We start from the raw sequence: 15964 nt of genomic DNA on the forward strand, positions 1-15964 counted from the left end.
ATTAAACCCTACAACAAACAACTTTCAAAGAGCCATCTCACAACGAACGTGTGAAACATCTTTGAGTAACAGCGATCCAGCATATTTGTGAGAGAAAGAAAGAAAGAAAGAGAAATAAATGGAAACATGCTTACTGGATTCGACGAAAATCAAGTTTTATTTTCACAGAACTTCTCTGCAGTAGAGAGAGAGAGAGAGAGAGAGAGAGAGAGAGAGAGAGAGAGAGAGAGAGAGAGAGAGAAACAATATCTTCAAATAACAGGAACAACTTCGTTAATACAGCAAGCTTGTTGTCCTTATCAAAAGCAGTGACAGCTTCATCATAAGTCTCATTGTAGAGATCATCTGCATCACCAGTTACTTCTGTATCAGCAGCACTTTCAACAATCCAAAGCTTCTAGACTCGGAGTACGGCGAAGCGTAGCTGGCCAATCAGTGGCACAAAGATTTCAAATTTAATAAAACAGAGGAAACAAATAGTAGTATTCCTTTGACCTGACAAGTCGATTTGCAGTGGTTCATAGCAAAAGAGGTTGATGCACTGCAACCTCAAATTTATACCTGCATTTTTCATTTATGACACCAAGCGATCTTGCCAGTGCAAACACAATCCCTTTCCCTACGTAACAGTTCGGGAAAGCATTGTGTACTAAACAGCTGGATGTGATTGACCATAGTTCTTGCTAGACGACTATTGCTATTTCACTGTCAACTTGCTGTGAAGTAACTATGGGAGGTCAATGGCTGATATCAGTTTCAAGAACAAGACAAGCCCGAAACGCGGAATTGAAAAATGTATCCATATATTTAATTAAAAAACCATAATAGCTGAAAAATACGCACCGTTGCCTCAAGTTAAGAAATTTGCCAGGGGCCAATATACGAAACTATCCCCTGCCGTCCGAGCAAACCTATATAGCATATATCCACCGTAAAAGAAACTGAAATTGCAAATAAAGGACTATTTGAAGACATTTCAGTTACTTTTGTAATGTTGAAACATAAGCTATAAAGTTATTCGGAATACTAAGACATCAGCAGTACCATGGCCCTGAATCGTTTTAATTTATTTTCATTACTTAGAGGCACACTTCCTACTCCAGACACAAATGTCAGTTGATAAACGTCAGTAAACGTCAAGAAATCATACTTACCTGGACCAGGGAGTACCGTGATCAGCTAGGCGGTTTCCCCAGGATGAGGCCTTTCCATTGCACTTCGGTTGGGCTGAAACCTGCGATCACCCCAAATGTGGGTGACTCGGGGTCGTTATTTATTAGTGTGGGGGTCTGCGTTCGCGCTAACCCCTGATAATTCAATTAAAAATAACCAATAATCTCAAGCTTATGACAAAATTAGTCTGGATGTCTCTGATTAGCACGTGCCAATCGATAATGTTATTATTTCTTACACTGCTCTTTCAAGGGGTGGGTACCCCGGGTGGTCTAAATAGCCCACCATTACGGATCGCGGCCATCTCACCTGTCTGCGTGTGTTTGAGTTTCGGATTTGGCCCATGTGGTTATCAGAGAAAGCTTGCCAGTATGTTATCATGGGTCGGGAGTTCTTTCCGTTCAGTTTTCTTCTCCCGGGTTCTTCCTCCACCATTTATATTGCCTGCCATGCATAGCCTATCTTGTGCTGAAAAATGGCATTAAACCCTACAACAAACAACTTTCAAAGAGCCATCTCACAACGAACGTGTGAAATATCTTTGAGTAACAGCGATCCAGCATATTTGTGAGAGAAAGAAAGAAAGAAAGAGAAATAAATGGAAACATGCTTACTGGATTCGACGAAAATCAAGTTTTATTTTCACAGAACTTCTCTGCAGTAGAGAGAGAGAGAGAGAGAGAGAGAGAGAGAGAGAGAGAGAAACAGTATCTTCAAATAACAGGAACAACTTCGTTAATACAGCAAGCTTGTTGTCCTTATCAAAAGCAGTGACAGCTTCATCATAAGTCTCATTGTAGAGATCATCTGCATCACCAGTTACTTCTGTATCAGCAGCACTTTCAACAATCCAAAGCTTCTAGACTCGGAGTACGGCGAAGCGTAGCTGGCCAATCAGTGGCACAAAGATTTCAAATTTAATAAAACAGAGGAAACAAATAGTAGTATTCCTTTGACCTGACAAGTCGATTTGCAGTGGTTCATAGCAAAAGAGGTTGATGCACTGCAACCTCAAATTTATACCTGCATTTTTCATTTATGACACCAAGCGATCTTGCCAGTGCAAACACAATCCCTTTCCCTACGTAACAGTTCGGGAAAGCATTGTGTACTAAACAGCTGGATGTGATTGACCATAGTTCTTGCTAGACGACTATTGCTATTTCACTGTCAACTTGCTGTGAAGTAACTATGGGAGGTCAATGGCTGATATCAGTTTCAAGAACAAGACAAGCCCGAAACGCGGAATTGAAAAATGTATCCATATATTTAATTAAAAAACCATAATAGCTGAAAAATACGCACCGTTGCCTCAAGTTAAGAAATTTGCCAGGGGCCAATATACGAAACTATCCCCTGCCGTCCGAGCAAACCTATATAGCATATATCCACCGTAAAAGAAACTGAAATTGCAAATAAAGGACTATTTGAAGACATTTCAGTTACTTTTGTAATGTTGAAACATAAGCTATAAAGTTATTCGGAATACTAAGACATCAGCAGTACCATGGCCCTGAATCGTTTTAATTTATTTTCATTACTTAGAGGCACACTTCCTACTCCAGACACAAACGTCAGTTGATAAACGTCAGTAAACGTCAAGCAATCATACTTACCTGGACCAGGGAGTACCGTGATCAGCTAGGCGGTTTCCCCAGGATGAGGCCTTTCCATTGCACTTCGGTTGGGCTGAAACCTGCGATCACCCCAAATGTGGGTGACTCGGGGTCGTTATTTATTAGTGTGGGGGTCTGCGTTCGCGCTAACCCCTGATAATTCAATTAAAAATAACCAATAATCTCAAGCTTATGACAAAATTAGTCTGGATGTCTCTGATTAGCACGTGCCAATCGATAATGTTATTATTTCTTACACTGCTCTTTCAAGGGGTGGGTACCCCGGGTGGTCTAAATAGCCCACCATTACGGATCGCGGCCATCTCACCTGTCTGCGTGTGTTTGAGTTTCGGATTTGGCCCATGTGGTTATCAGAGAAAGCTTGCCAGTATGTTATCATGGGTCGGGAGTTCTTTCCGTTCAGTTTTCTTCTCCCGGGTTCTTCCTCCACCATTTATATTGCCTGCCATGCATAGCCTATATTGTGCTGAAAAATGGCATTAAACCCTACAACAAACAACTTTCAAAGAGCCATCTCACAACGAACGTGTGAAACATCTTTGAGTAACAGCGATCCAGCATATTTGTGAGAGAAAGAAAGAAAGAAAGAGAAATAAATGGAAACATGCTTACTGGATTCGACGAAAATCAAGTTTTATTTTCACAGAACTTCTCTGCAGTAGAGAGAGAGAGAGAGAGAGAGAGAGAGAGAGAGAGAGAGAGAGAGAGAGAAACAATATCTTCAAATAACAGGAACAACTTCGTTAATACAGCAAGCTTGTTGTCCTTATCAAAAGCAGTGACAGCTTCATCATAAGTCTCATTGTAGAGATCATCTGCATCACCAGTTACTTCTGTATCAGCAGCACTTTCAACAATCCAAAGCTTCTAGACTCGGAGTACGGCGAAGCGTAGCTGGCCAATCAGTGGCACAAAGATTTCAAATTTAATAAAACAGAGGAAACAAATAGTAGTATTCCTTTGACCTGACAAGTCGATTTGCAGTGGTTCATAGCAAAAGAGGTTGATGCACTGCAACCTCAAATTTATACCTGCATTTTTCATTTATGACACCAAGCGATCTTGCCAGTGCAAACACAATCCCTTTCCCTACGTAACAGTTCGGGAAAGCATTGTGTACTAAACAGCTGGATGTGATTGACCATAGTTCTTGCTAGACGACTATTGCTATTTCACTGTCAACTTGCTGTGAAGTAACTATGGGAGGTCAATGGCTGATATCAGTTTCAAGAACAAGACAAGCCCGAAACGCGGAATTGAAAAATGTATCCATATATTTAATTAAAAAACCATAATAGCTGAAAAATACGCACCGTTGCCTCAAGTTAAGAAATTTGCCAGGGGCCAATATACGAAACTATCCCCTGCCGTCCGAGCAAACCTATATAGCATATATCCACCGTAAAAGAAACTGAAATTGCAAATAAAGGACTATTTGAAGACATTTCAGTTACTTTTGTAATGTTGAAACATAAGCTATAAAGTTATTCGGAATACTAAGACATCAGCAGTACCATGGCCCTGAATCGTTTTAATTTATTTTCATTACTTAGAGGCACACTTCCTACTCCAGACACAAATGTCAGTTGATAAACGTCAGTAAACGTCAAGAAATCATACTTACCTGGACCAGGGAGTACCGTGATCAGCTAGGCGGTTTCCCCAGGATGAGGCCTTTCCATTGCACTTCGGTTGGGCTGAAACCTGCGATCACCCCAAATGTGGGTGACTCGGGGTCGTTATTTATTAGTGTGGGGGTCTGCGTTCGCGCTAACCCCTGATAATTCAATTAAAAATAACCAATAATCTCAAGCTTATGACAAAATTAGTCTGGATGTCTCTGATTAGCACGTGCCAATCGATAATGTTATTATTTCTTACACTGCTCTTTCAAGGGGTGGGTACCCCGGGTGGTCTAAATAGCCCACCATTACGGATCGCGGCCATCTCACCTGTCTGCGTGTGTTTGAGTTTCGGATTTGGCCCATGTGGTTATCAGAGAAAGCTTGCCAGTATGTTATCATGGGTCGGGAGTTCTTTCCGTTCAGTTTTCTTCTCCCGGGTTCTTCCTCCACCATTTATATTGCCTGCCATGTATAGCCTATCTTGTGCTGAAAAATGGCATTAAACCCTACAACAAACAACTTTCAAAGAGCCATCTCACAACGAACGTGTGAAATATCTTTGAGTAACAGCGATCCAGCATATTTGTGAGAGAAAGAAAGAAAGAAAGAGAAATAAATGGAAACATGCTTACTGGATTCGACGAAAATCAAGTTTTATTTTCACAGAACTTCTCTGCAGTAGAGAGAGAGAGAGAGAGAGAGAAACAATATCTTCAAATAACAGGAACAACTTCGTTAATACAGCAAGCTTGTTGTCCTTATCAAAAGCAGTGACAGCTTCATCATAAGTCTCATTGTAGAGATCATCTGCATCACCAGTTACTTCTGTATCAGCAGCACTTTCAACAATCCAAAGCTTCTAGACTCGGAGTACGGCGAAGCGTAGCTGGCCAATCAGTGGCACAAAGATTTCAAATTTAATAAAACAGAGGAAACAAATAGTAGTATTCCTTTGACCTGACAAGTCGATTTGCAGTGGTTCATAGCAAAAGAGGTTGATGCACTGCAACCTCAAATTTATACCTGCATTTTTCATTTATGACACCAAGCGATCTTGCCAGTGCAAACACAATCCCTTTCCCTACGTAACAGTTCGGGAAAGCATTGTGTACTAAACAGCTGGATGTGATTGACCATAGTTCTTGCTAGACGACTATTGCTATTTCACTGTCAACTTGCTGTGAAGTAACTATGGGAGGTCAATGGCTGATATCAGTTTCAAGAACAAGACAAGCCCGAAACGCGGAATTGAAAAATGTATCCATATATTTAATTAAAAAACCATAATAGCTGAAAAATACGCACCGTTGCCTCAAGTTAAGAAATTTGCCAGGGGCCAATATACGAAACTATCCCCTGCCGTCCGAGCAAACCTATATAGCATATATCCACCGTAAAAGAAACTGAAATTGCAAATAAAGGACTATTTGAAGACATTTCAGTTACTTTTGTAATGTTGAAACATAAGCTATAAAGTTATTCGGAATACTAAGACATCAGCAGTACCATGGCCCTGAATCGTTTTAATTTATTTTCATTACTTAGAGGCACACTTCCTACTCCAGACACAAATGTCAGTTGATAAACGTCAGTAAACGTCAAGAAATCATACTTACCTGGACCAGGGAGTACCGTGATCAGCTAGGCGGTTTCCCCAGGATGAGGCCTTTCCATTGCACTTCGGTTGGGCTGAAACCTGCGATCACCCCAAATGTGGGTGACTCGGGGTCGTTATTTATTAGTGTGGGGGTCTGCGTTCGCGCTAACCCCTGATAATTCAATTAAAAATAACCAATAATCTCAAGCTTATGACAAAATTAGTCTGGATGTCTCTGATTAGCACGTGCCAATCGATAATGTTATTATTTCTTACACTGCTCTTTCAAGGGGTGGGTACCCCGGGTGGTCTAAATAGCCCACCATTACGGATCGCGGCCATCTCACCTGTCTGCGTGTGTTTGAGTTTCGGATTTGGCCCATGTGGTTATCAGAGAAAGCTTGCCAGTATGTTATCATGGGTCGGGAGTTCTTTCCGTTCATTTTTCTTCTCCCGGGTTCTTCCTCCACCATTTATATTGCCTGCCATGCATAGCCTATCTTGTGCTGAAAAATGGCATTAAACCCTACAACAAACAACTTTCAAAGAGCCATCTCACAACGAACGTGTGAAATATCTTTGAGTAACAGCGATCCAGCATATTTGCGAGAGAAAGAAAGAAAGAAAGAGAAATAAATGGAAACATGCTTACTGGATTCGACGAAAATCAAGTTTTATTTTCACAGAACTTCTCTGCAGTAGAGAGATAGAGAGAGAGAGAGAGAGAGAGAGAGAGAGGGAGAGAGAGAGAGAAACAATATCTTCAAATAACAGGAACAACTTCGTTAATACAGCAAGCTTGTTGTCCTTATCAAAAGCAGTGACAGCTTCATCATAAGTCTCATTGTAGAGATCATCTGCATCACCAGTTACTTCTGTATCAGCAGCACTTTCAACAATCCAAAGCTTCTAGACTCGGAGTACGGCGAAGTGTAGCTGGCCAATCAGTGGCACAAAGATTTCAAATTTAATAAAACAGAGGAAACAAATAGTAGTATTCCTTTGACCTGACAAGTCGATTTGCAGTGGTTCATAGCAAAAGAGGCTGATGCACTGCAACCTCAAATTTATACCTGCATTTTTCATTTATGACACCAAGCGATCTTGCCAGTGCAAACACAATCCCTTTCCCTACGTAACAGTTCGGGAAAGCATTGTGTACTAAACAGCTGGATGTGATTGACCATAGTTCTTGCTAGACGACTATTGCTATTTCACTGTCAACTTGCTGTGAAGTAACTATGGGAGGTCAATGGCTGATATCAGTTTCAAGAACAAGACAAGCCCGAAACGCGGAATTGAAAAATGTATCCATATATTTAATTAAAAAACCATAATAGCTGAAAAATACGCACCGTTGCCTCAAGTTAAGAAATTTGCCAGGGGCCAATATACGAAACTATCCCCTGCCGTCCGAGCAAACCTATATAGCATATATCCACCGTAAAAGAAACTGAAATTGCAAATAAAGGACTATTTGAAGACATTTCAGTTACTTTTGTAATGTTGAAACATAAGCTATAAAGTTATTCGGAATACTAAGACATCAGCAGTACCATGGCCCTGAATCGTTTTAATTTATTTTCATTACTTAGAGGCACACTTCCTACTCCAGACACAAATGTCAGTTGATAAACGTCAGTAAACGTCAAGAAATCATACTTACCTGGACCAGGGAGTACCGTGATCAGCTAGGCGGTTTCCCCAGGATGAGGCCTTTCCATTGCACTTCGGTTGGGCTGAAACCTGCGATCACCCCAAATGTGGGTGACTCGGGGTCGTTATTTATTAGTGTGGGGGTCTGCGTTCGCGCTAACCCCTGATAATTCAATTAAAAATAACCAATAATCTCAAGCTTATGACAAAATTAGTCTGGATGTCTCTGATTAGCACGTGCCAATCGATAATGTTATTATTTCTTACACTGCTCTTTCAAGGGGTGGGTACCCCGGGTGGTCTAAATAGCCCACCATTACGGATCGCGGCCATCTCACCTGTCTGCGTGTGTTTGAGTTTCGGATTTGGCCCATGTGGTTATCAGAGAAAGCTTGCCAGTATGTTATCATGGGTCGGGAGTTCTTTCCGTTCAGTTTTCTTCTCCCGGGTTCTTCCTCCACCATTTATATTGCCTGCCATGCATAGCCTATCTTGTGCTGAAAAATGGCATTAAACCCTACAACAAACAACTTTCAAAGAGCCATCTCACAACGAACGTGTGAAATATCTTTGAGTAACAGCGATCCAGCATATTTGTGAGAGAAAGAAAGAAAGAAAGAGAAATAAATGGAAACATGCTTACTGGATTCGACGAAAATCAAGTTTTATTTTCAAAGAACTTCTCTGCAGTAGAGAGAGAGAGAGAGAGAGAGAGAGAGAGAGAGAGAGAGAGAGAGAGAGAGAGAGAAACAATATCTTCAAATAACAGGAACAACTTCGTTAATACAGCAAGCTTGTTGTCCTTATCAAAAGCAGTGACAGCTTCATCATAAGTCTCATTGTAGAGATCATCTGCATCACCAGTTACTTCTGTATCAGCAGCACTTTCAACAATCCAAAGCTTCTAGACTCGGAGTACGGCGAAGCGTAGCTGGCCAATCAGTGGCACAAAGATTTCAAATTTAATAAAACAGAGGAAACAAATAGTAGTATTCCTTTGACCTGACAAGTCGATTTGCAGTGGTTCATAGCAAAAGAGGTTGATGCACTGCAACCTCAAATTTATACCTGCATTTTTCATTTATGACACCAAGCGATCTTGCCAGTGCAAACACAATCCCTTTCCCTACGTAACAGTTCGGGAAAGCATTGTGTACTAAACAGCTGGATGTGATTGACCATAGTTCTTGCTAGACGACTATTGCTATTTCACTGTCAACTTGCTGTGAAGTAACTATGGGAGGTCAATGGCTGATATCAGTTTCAAGAACAAGACAAGCCCGAAACGCGGAATTGAAAAATGTATCCATATATTTAATTAAAAAACCATAATAGCTGAAAAATACGCACCGTTGCCTCAAGTTAAGAAATTTGCCAGGGGCCAATATACGAAACTATCCCCTGCCGTCCGAGCAAACCTATATAGCATATATCCACCGTAAAAGAAACTGAAATTGCAAATAAAGGACTATTTGAAGACATTTCAGTTACTTTTGTAATGTTGAAACATAAGCTATAAAGTTATTCGGAATACTAAGACATCAGCAGTACCATGGCCCTGAATCGTTTTAATTTATTTTCATTACTTAGAGGCACACTTCCTACTCCAGACACAAATGTCAGTTGATAAACGTCAGTAAACGTCAAGAAATCATACTTACCTGGACCAGGGAGTACCGTGATCAGCTAGGCGGTTTCCCCAGGATATCCGGCCAAGACAAAGTAGATCAAAGAATTCTTTTGAAGTGAAAGTTCAAAGTTTACCGCTTTGGAATATGTATCGCCGTGTTGAAATCAACATCTCAAGGTATGTGAATTCGGATGTGTATCTTCGTACACTACGAGTGGAAGGACGAATTTCTCGGGAGGAAGCGCTTCGCAAACTTGAAGCTGCGGGTGTTACTATTTCTGACATCGAATGTTTATATAGAGAAGGGGAAAATGCCCCATGGAATGCTGTGCTCAAGTCCCAAGAGAAGGCAAAAGGCGTGACCGGTGACGGCATTAAATATATTGCTAACCTAATAATTGACCTCAGAATACACTGGCTGCCCCTGTTTGTCAATGATATTGCTATCAAGGAAGTTCTAAAGGATTATGGGGAGATCCTTGACATAACCAGAGACAAGACAATTATAAACAAGGACACAATGATTGAAAACGGTACAAGGATAGTGAAACTCCGGACCACAGAATTCGATTGCAGGAATATTCCCCACATCGTGTCGCTTGGCATGTGTGGTATGCTTATAACAATGAAGGGCCGCCCCCCACTTTGCCTGAGATGACGTCAGTCGGGGCACCTCCGAAAAGACTGCCCAGAGAAAGGTGCTAGCTATGCTTCAGCAGTGAATAATAAAGGACACGTTGCCCAACAACCACCTGCACCAAGCACATCAACCCAAGCAACGACACACGAACCTTTAACACCAGCAGCCCCTGCGTCGACAAACAGCAAACCAATTGATCACCCCACCACCCCCACCCCCTTGGACGCCTCCCACGGGGCGGAAGAGGAAGTAGCGACCCAAACACAAGAGAAAGGAACAGTACCGGATGACAATGATGAAGATGACTCGAATCAACCCAGACCACAAGAAAAAAGAATTGTTTGACCTAGATTCGTGCACGTGGCAGGTAGTCACGTCTAAAAGATCAAAAAAGTCTCGTCTTGAGGAGGATTCAAGTATGGATGTGCAAAATTCTTAATTTGGATTACACTACAGTAACTGTGTAATAAAGAAATCGGAACGCTCACGGACAATGAATATAATCAAATGGACCGGGCATATACAAGGACAGTAAAATGGACAATGAATAAGCATAACGGACTAAATATTTCAGGACTTTCCCTGGTTATACGTTCTATTACAGGTTTGTTCTTTTACTTAATCCTAATTTTTCATTCTCTTCAAATGTACAATATCCTTCATATCATCCTTATCTATTTCATAGCACATACAACATTTGTAGATTTTTATCTATTTTCTTCAACCATATTTTATTCCTTAATTACATATCCTCCCTTATTATGTTATCGTTCAGCAAGTCATTTCTGGTTTCCAATAGTATTACCTTATACAACGGACTCTACCCGTCTCGAGTTCAGATTGATTCACTTGATACACCTAGAGTCCCACATACATTAACGATTTTGAACCTATTCTGGACATGCCATACCAATAACAAGCAACCCATGAGTAAAATTAATATCCTTACATTAAATGTCAATGGCCTTCGAACCAACACGGATCAAAAACTATACGAGATTAGAAACTTGGTATCTTCGCATCACATCGACCTTGTATTCCTACAAGAAACCCACGTGGAGAAAAGAACCCTTACTTCAAAAATTCAAGATAAATTGCAATGTTATTATGCCATATGGAGTTTTGGCTCGAATCTTTCATCTGGAGTTGCTATCATTAATTTTAATCCTAACATACGTTTTTTAAAATATGAAACGGATTTTGACGGTAGAATAATATGTGCTGACTTTCAATTTAATGATATACCATATCGTGCCATAAATATATATGCCCCCATCCCTGATTCGGAGAAAAGTGAATTTTTTACTTCATTGTTCACATATTTAACGGGACAACATAATCTCATTCTTGCTGGAGATTTCAATTGTGTCACTAACTCCAACCTTGACCGAGTAGGTAATCTAACCAATTACAGCGAAAAGTCCGTCCAAACATTGAAATCGCTTATATCCAACTTTAAACTAATTGACACATTTCGCAAACTGAACCCCTCGGCAAAATTGTACACATGGTATCGAAACACACTAGACCCCTCATTACCACTGTTAGCAAGCAGACTTGATCGACTGTATGTTTCTAAAAACATAGCAAATTTCATCATTAATTCGACAATCGTTAACTTCGCTCAGTCCGACCACGATGCAGTAACTTTAAGTATAGCATGTAACTCATCAATATCATATGGTACCGGTTACTGGAAATGCAATAACTCGCACTTAAACCATAACACATTAAAAACTCTCATTACGGACCTAATTAAGAGAGAACTAAGATATCATAACATCACCCTAGAATATTGGGATGAGCTAAAACTCAAACTTAAAGAAGAAATCATTCGATATTCCAAACAACTTTCGAAAATTAAAAACTCTGCAATTAAATCATTGAAGAAAGACTACCAATATCTAAGACAGAAATATGATTTAACCAATAATGAAGAACTTCTCTTTCAAATACAAGAACTCCGAATGTCTATCAAGGAATTACAAAATGAAAAATATATAGGATCAGTCATTAGGAGCAAAGCGAAAATTTTAGATAATAACGAAAGACCGAGCCAATTCTTTTTTCAATTAGAAAATAAAAAGGGTTCCCAGAAAACTATCACTGAAATTGAGTATAATAATGTGACTCATAACTCAAGTGTTGATATCTTAAACTGTTTTAAAAAGTTTTATTCAAATCTTTTTACCACAGAATTGATTGATGAAGAATTATTTAAAGAATTTCTAACTGGGTTACCTCAGTTAAAGGCTGAAGATAACCAATTCCTTACCGGACCAATTACTAAAGTAGAAATTTGGAAATCTTTAAATATGATGGAGCCAAATAAATCACCTGGACCCGATGGTCTCACAAAAGAGTTTTATGTCACGTTTTTTGAATGTTTAGGCGACACATTAGTCCGTTTATATAATTTGATCTTTGAATCAAACACTTTGTCTGATTCACAAAAACTATCTTATATTACGTTATTATGTAAGGATCCTGAAAATTCAAATAATATGAAAAATTGGAGACCTATCTCCCTATTAAATTTAGACTATAAAATTCTATCCAAAGTTATTGCTAATCGACTTGGAAATGTCATGTCCAAAATAATACACATGGATCAAACATGTGGAGTTAAAGGTCGATCTATTTTTGATAATGGTTACCTTATACGAAACATCTGTGACTACATCGAACAAAAAGAATTATCATGTGCATTTATTTCCTTAGATCAAGAAAAGGCATTTGATAGGGTAAATTATCAATTTATGTTAAAAACATTAGAATCTTTCGGGTTTGATCCTGACTTTATTAAATGGATTTCAATTTTCTACACTGATATTAGTTCATCAGTTATAGTCAATAATTTTATTTCGGACCCCTTTTTAATCTCAAGAGGAGTCCGTCAAGGTTGCAGTCTTTCCCCCCTTTTATATGTAATAGTGTACGAGCCTTTTGCAATCAAAATTCGAAACGACCCAGAAATTATAGGTGTTAAGGTGCCAGGTGCAACAGAAGCCTGTAAGATCTCCCTTTTCGCGGACGATAGTACAGGCTTCTGTTGCACGGACAAATCGATCGAACGGTATTTATTTTGGTCTCGCATGTACGATCGCGCTTCTGGTGCTAAGGTAAATTATAGCAAATCAAACGGTATGTTCATGGGTAAATGGCGGAACCGCAGTGATCACCCCTTTGGCATTTCCTGGATCGACAAACAAAAAATTGTAGGGTTTCATTTTGGCAACGATTTAAGTCATGATGATCACTGGAACAAAAATGTTACTAAACTTACGAATACACTATTACTATGGAAACGTAGAAATTTACCTCTCATTTCTAAATCCCATGTTATTAATCTTTTAGCTTATAGCAAAATTTGGTATACTGCAACCGTGACTGATCTACCTAAACATTATGAAATTTTAATAAATAGGAATATCTTCACATTTTTGTGGAATTCTAAATTCGAACCTCTCGCTAGAGCTGTATGCATCAATCCCCTTTACGACGGAGGTTTAAACATCACCCATTTGAGATGTAAAATCCAAGCAATACGTATACAGCATATACAAAAATTACTCGACGATGAATATTCAGCCAAATGGAAAGATTTTGCAAGGTATTGGATCGGTTTACAACTAAGGTCTTTCAACCCTAATTTGGCGCTTAATAAATTTACTCATACGCTATATGTTCCTAAATTCTATCAAAAGTGCATGACCATTTTCAAAACATTTCATGAAAATAATCCTAGTCTCAAATTTGGTCTAGTCCCCACAAAATATTTCTACCAACGACAATTACAAAGCTATGTTCTTGAACCTAAAATAACCAAATTATACGATTTAAATTTCGGCAACATTTGGAAAAATTTGCATAATAAATTTTTAGACCCCATCACTAGAGATGTGTGTTTTAAAACAATACATGATATTTTGCCCATTAACTACAACATGTTCTTAAAGAAGATTTCCAAATCTAAGTTATGCGCTTTTTGCGGTGACATTGAAACGACTGGTCATTTATTTTTTGAATGCAAATTAATACTCCCCTTACAACAGCTCATTATCAAATGGTTAAAAAAACTTTCCAGAAACTCCTTCAATACCTTTTATACTTTCCTTAAATTCGGTCTTATCCCGAATGGGGCCTCGTTCCCGGAACCTGAATTCGAGGACTTGTGCCTTTTATTATGCGCTGAATATAAATATGCTATATGGATTAAACGTATACGAGCATATTATTATAAAGAAGTGGTAACCAGTAACACCTTGTTATCCTTCTTTCTCTCCCGATTAAAATGCAGAATCAGAACTGACTTTTCCAGGCTTAACTTGGTTCATTTTATAGATAAATGGTGTTTAGCTGGATTATTCTGTTCTCTCTTCAATTTTGAATTAGTAATAGACATAAGTCTAGAATAATACTACATTCCTTCCCTTTTGGATAAATCCAATTATATATAATTTTACGATTTCTCCTTAGCTCTCACTACACAGTCACCATGTTTTAATCCACGTCTGCCGGCCTACACGTTAATTTAAGAATATCTCAAGCAGCACGTGCTAACATTCTCTGTTTTATTGCACGAACTTTTACAGCACTTCACTGGTCTATCAAATTTACATGAGGTATAGTACTTGCATCACCTTAAATACACTTTGCATTTTTAAGAATACAGTTTCTCTAATATTAGAATTTTATAATTTGCAATATTTAAACTTCTGTATGAGATTAGTATACGTTTCGCAAACTAGATGTTACAAATTTACAATAGAAATTGCATACAATCATATTATGTATAACTTTGTCGCTTGTGAGCTATGCGCTTTACAATATATGTACATTTGTGTGTATACAAGAGCATGGATGGACAGTGAGTGTGCACATCTACGTGTATTTATGAGTTTGTGTGCTAAGGCGTGTATGGGGTGAAGATGGGAGTGTCGTTTTCGCTTGTACATTTTAACATGTAAATATTGAATAAAGATTTTATGAAAAATAAAAAAAAGGTTTCCCCAGGATGAGGCCTTTCCATTGCACTTCGGTTGGGCTGAAACCTGCGATCACCCCAAATGTGGGTGACTCGGGGTCGTTATTTATTAGTGTGGGGGTCTGCGTTCGCGCTAACCCCTGATAATTCAATTAAAAATAACCAATAATCTCAAGCTTATGACAAAATTAGTCTGGATGTCTCTGATTAGCACGTGCCAATCGATAATGTTATTATTTCTTACACTGCTCTTTCAAGGGGTGGGTACCCCGGGTGGTCTAAATAGCCCACCATTACGGATCGCGGCCATCTCACCTGTCTGCGTGTGTTTGAGTTTCGGATTTGGCCCATGTGGTTATCAGAGAAAGCTTGCCAGTATGTTATCATGGGTCGGGAGTTCTTTCCGTTCATTTTTCTTCTCCCGGGTTCATATTCCACCATTTATATTGCCTGCCATGCATAGCCTATCTTGTGCTGAAAAATGGCATTAAACCCGACAACAAACAACTTTCAAAGAGCCATCTCACAACGAACGTGTGAAATATCTTTGAGTAACAGCGATCCAGCATATTTGTGAGAGAAAGAAAGAAAGAAAGAGAAATAAATGGAAACATGCTTACTGGATTCGACGAAAATCAAGTTTTATTTTCACAGAACTTCTCTGCAGTAGAGAGAGAGAGAGAGAGAGAGAGAGAGAGAGAGAGAAACAATATCTTCAAATAACAGGAACAACTTCGTTAATACAGCAAGCTTGTTGTCCTTATCAAAAGCAGTGACAGCTTCATCATAAGTCTCATTGTAGAGATCATCTGCATCACCAGTTACTTCTGTATCAGCAGCACTTTCAACAATCCAAAGCTTCTAGACTCGGAGTACGGCGAAGCGTAGCTGGCCAATCAGTGGCACAAAGATTTCAAATTTAATAAAACAGAGGAAACAAATAGTAGTATTCCTTTGACCTGACAAGTCGATTTGCAGTGGTTCATAGCAAAAGAGGTTGATGCACTGCAACCTCAAAT

The 15964-nt window shown here is 39.2% G+C and overlaps 6 non-coding genes across 6 annotated transcripts; all 6 read left to right on the forward strand.

Moving 5' to 3' along the window:
- Positions 1-1146: 1146 nt before the first annotated feature.
- Positions 1147-1310, forward strand: LOC149772089 (U1 spliceosomal RNA). The gene has a single exon (XR_016417769.1). It is a non-coding gene; the product is annotated as a U1 spliceosomal RNA (small nuclear RNA).
- Positions 1311-2781: 1471 nt separating this feature from the next.
- LOC149772090 (U1 spliceosomal RNA) lies at positions 2782-2945 on the forward strand. The gene has a single exon (XR_016417780.1). It is a non-coding gene; the product is annotated as a U1 spliceosomal RNA (small nuclear RNA).
- Positions 2946-4426: 1481 nt separating this feature from the next.
- LOC149772091 (U1 spliceosomal RNA) lies at positions 4427-4590 on the forward strand. The gene has a single exon (XR_016417791.1). It is a non-coding gene; the product is annotated as a U1 spliceosomal RNA (small nuclear RNA).
- Positions 4591-6043: 1453 nt separating this feature from the next.
- Positions 6044-6207, forward strand: LOC149772092 (U1 spliceosomal RNA). Its single transcript, XR_016417802.1, has one exon. It is a non-coding gene; the product is annotated as a U1 spliceosomal RNA (small nuclear RNA).
- A 1483-nt stretch (positions 6208-7690) lies between these two features.
- On the forward strand, positions 7691-7854 carry LOC149772093 (U1 spliceosomal RNA). The gene has a single exon (XR_016417814.1). It is a non-coding gene; the product is annotated as a U1 spliceosomal RNA (small nuclear RNA).
- A 7074-nt stretch (positions 7855-14928) lies between these two features.
- LOC149772094 (U1 spliceosomal RNA) lies at positions 14929-15088 on the forward strand. Its single transcript, XR_016417990.1, has one exon. It is a non-coding gene; the product is annotated as a U1 spliceosomal RNA (small nuclear RNA).
- The last annotated feature ends 876 nt before the right edge of the window (positions 15089-15964 follow it).

The sequence above is a fragment of the Sinohyriopsis cumingii genome, unplaced genomic scaffold (assembly GCF_028554795.1).
Source record: "Sinohyriopsis cumingii isolate HCF-2022 unplaced genomic scaffold, ASM2855479v2 utg001517l, whole genome shotgun sequence".
Lineage (NCBI taxonomy): Eukaryota > Metazoa > Mollusca > Bivalvia > Unionida > Unionidae > Sinohyriopsis > Sinohyriopsis cumingii.